The 3723-nt window shown below is 35.2% G+C and overlaps 1 non-coding gene across 1 annotated transcript; it reads right to left on the reverse strand.

Moving 5' to 3' along the window:
* Nucleotides 1-1726: 1726 nt before the first annotated feature.
* Trnae-cuc (transfer RNA glutamic acid (anticodon CUC)) lies at nt 1727-1798 on the reverse strand. The gene has a single exon. It is a non-coding gene; the product is annotated as a tRNA-Glu (tRNA).
* Nucleotides 1799-3723: the final 1925 nt, after the last annotated feature.

Below are 3723 nucleotides of genomic sequence, written 5' to 3' on the forward strand. Positions count from 1 at the left end.
ATTAACAATTATTAAAGAAAACTCATGTTCCATTAATATTATAATATATATTCAAACTGAAAAGAGGCTAGTCATTTTCTGAGATAAAAACATGTTTGTATATAATGTAAAACCCCTTCTAAACCTTTTTAGGGAACAAATTTCTCAAACTTTCCTACGATGTTTATGCATGTATGTATTTGATCATCAGTTGGTAAAAAATTTTACAGTTTCAATTGGTAATTTTTTAATAAATGATTTTATACAGTGAGAGAAAAAATAAAAGCTATTTCATTGAGCCATTTGTTTTTAATTTTGTTTCTTATGCAGTTCCTAGGAATATGGAATGATGATAGGGTTTTATGAACCAAATGCCATGGTTTTTGTCCCCCGCTTTCGCGAAAGCAAGGGGACATTAAATCTCATTCGTCTGTCCATCAGTCAGTCTGTCCGTCTGTCAGTCTGTCCATCACAAAAACTTTAACCTTGCCCATAACTTTTGATTTAGTGGAGCTATGACTTTCATATTTCACACGTGTATTCCTTGTGACAAGACCTTTCTTTGGGTACCACCAAATTTGACCTTTTGACCTTGACCTTGGAGTTTGACCCACTTTTACACAAAAATTCCAAACTTTTACTTTGGCCATAACTTTTGAATAGTAGGTACTCTGACTTTTATATTTCACATATGTATTGTTTGTGGCAAAACCTTTCATTGGATAACAACAACCTTGACCTTTTGACCTTGACCTTAGAGATTTACGTACTTATAAAAAAAATTTTAACCTTGACCATAATTTTTGAACGGTGAGGACTAAGGCTTTCATACTTCACTTATGTAATCTTTGTTAGAAGACCTTTCATTGGATACCAATAACTTTTACCCTTTGACCTTGACCCTGGAGTTTTAACTACTTTTAAAAAACTTTAACCTTGGTCACAACTTTTTAACAGTGGATACTAGGACTTTTATATTTCACATATGTATTGTTTGTGGCAAGACATTTCATTGGATACCAACAACCTTGACCTTTTTTCCTTGACCTTGGAGATTTACGTACTTATGAAAAAACTTTAACCTTGACCATAGCTTTTGAACGGTGAGGGCTAGAGCTTTCGTACTTCACATATGTAATCCTTTTGAGATGACCTTTCATTGGATACCAACAACTTTTACCCTTTGACCTTGACATTGGAGTTTTAACTACTTTTTAAAAAAAACTTTAACTTTGGTCACAACTTTTGAACGGAAAGGATTTTTATATTTCACATATGTATTCTTTGTGGCAAGTCCTTTCATTGGATATCAACAACTTTGACCTTTTGACCTTGACCTTAAAGATTTACGTACTTATGAAAAGACTTTAACCTTGGCCATAACTTTTGAACAGTAAGGGCTAGGGCTTTCATACTTCACATATGTAATCCTTGTGAGAAAATCTTTCATTGGATATCAACAAATTTGACCCTTTGATCTTGACCTTGGAGTTGACCTACTTTTAAAAAACTTTTTACTTTGGCCATAACTTTTTAATGGTCAGGATTAGGGTTTTCATCCTTAAAAAAAAAAAATCAACTTCAATGTTACTTTCTAAATAAATGACATATGACAGGATGTTCATATTACACACAATATGTCATAAAAAATAACATCTCACCCACAAAGACACCGAAAGCGGGGGACCACAAATCTTTGAATTTGCTTGTTGTTACAAAGATTGAAAAATACAAAAAAAAAAAAATCTTCCCAGACGGGGAATCGAACCCCGGCCGCCGCGGTGAGAGCGCGGAATCCTAACCACTAGACTACCTGGGAACTTAGTAACACCAGAATAAATAGTCAATATATTCTTTGGAAGAGTGTAACCTATATGTTGACTTGTTAATGATGATCTTTTACGCACAAAATACATGTATTTTCGAGTTTAATGTTAATGAAATTAATCAACTTCTCAGAATTTAACATTGAGCTGTCGATGTGTACATGAACGACAGTGCTAGAACGACTTGACTCTCTGTCGGCTAAAAGGTGAAGGTCATCAGTCGGCTGACTCCGCTATGCCTTCATCGTCGGAAACCCACGGGTGATCTCGTCTTTACTTACTTACTTGATAAGTAAAGACGAGATCACCCGTGGGTTTCCGACGATGCTATGCTTTGAGCAACTCGAAAAGCTTTGCCAACTCCTGTGGTCAGGTAGTGGCCAGATTATAAGATACAGTTGTGTGCCATAATTTAAGAGCATTTTATTTTTTCTCTATATATTTCATTGAAAACAACATTTTGTGGTATGACAACAATTCATGACAGATTTTATTGCAATTTTTTTTGATAATCCGTGAAATTGTAGTTGGTGTAAATAGACCTAACAGTTTTTACCTGATCAGCATGGATATTTTTTAAAAAAATAATTAAATTGGACAAAGATTGACCATTTGCCAGCATAGGCGTCGGGCTTACCCCCCCCCCCCCCCACTTTTTTTTTTTTTTTTTTTTTTGCAAAAATAGACATTATATATACCTTTTTTGTTGGTTTAGCCCCCCCCCCCAACCTTACTTTCGATTAGCCTGAGCCTCCCCACTTTCAACTTGCTTCCGACGCCCATGTTTAGGGGCATGTGCCAGTGATTTTACAAAATAAATATATAGAGAAAAAAAATAAATGCTCTTAAATTATGGCACACAACAGCTGCATGCCAGGGCCCGCCGTCATAAAACTTTGAGAATTCTCAAAAAAAAAAATGTCAACTCAACTCTTGAGAATTACTCAGCTGAGAATTTGAGAATAAAATTTTGAGAGAGTTTCTTAAGGTATTTTTATTTTTCTCAACTTTTTTGTGACGGCCGCTGAGTCTGAGAATTTTGGATTTGACTTGTAGCTCTCTATATGATATAGATCAGATCTCCTACCTGGGAAAACCAATGCTTTGTTTTTGCAGGTTATTATAAGATCAAAGTTATTTTATGCTTAAGTTAAAGGATTCCTTCTCAAACTACACGAACTCAATCCATGCGCGCCGGAAGCATATTGAATAATTGAAAGGAGGGGGGGGGAGGCTAAACCAACAAAAAAAATGAAAACTCCAATTTTCAATGCCTATATTACGTGCATATTTGCAAAAAAGTGTGGGGGGGGGTTAAGCCCCCCACCCCACCCTAGCCCCCTTTCAATTTAGCTCCCACTTTCAAATGACTTCCGACGGCTCGATCTGGCCTGAAATATCTTACGTTTTCCATTTTACGATTTTGATATTTTTGTCTTACCAAATAGTACGTATGAAACAGACAGACGGACAGGAAGAGATAGGACATATGTGTATATTTGTCTACTACTACGACTAGTAGACAAATAGTATACACATTTGTACATGTAAGCCCAATTTAGTGAAAGGCTTATACAATGTAACAGTATATATAATATATCCTTAGGGGGCCTAGCTATACTCTTTAAAAATATTGTCTACTTTAATTGAACAAACATCGCCAAAATATATTCTAGAAGTGGTGTAAATCAGATTTGGACTCCCAAAACTCAAAAAAGTAGAATTATGTCCACAGGGCATGAATGCCCCGCCGAGGTAGTCTAGTCAAATTATAAAATTTTCCATCAACATGTGAACTAATTGCAACAGTTTCAAAACTTAGTTTTAATCAATCTTTGATATGATCTGAATATATAACAAAAACTTTGGAAAAATTTATACATGGGAAATTTGAAAAATTGAGGTCATTATTGGGACG

The sequence above is a fragment of the Saccostrea cucullata genome, unplaced genomic scaffold, assembly GCF_032062105.1.
Source record: "Saccostrea cucullata isolate Sc308-1 unplaced genomic scaffold, CSIRO_AGI_Scuc_v1 ctg15526, whole genome shotgun sequence".
Classification (NCBI taxonomy): Eukaryota; Metazoa; Mollusca; class Bivalvia; order Ostreida; family Ostreidae; genus Saccostrea; species Saccostrea cuccullata.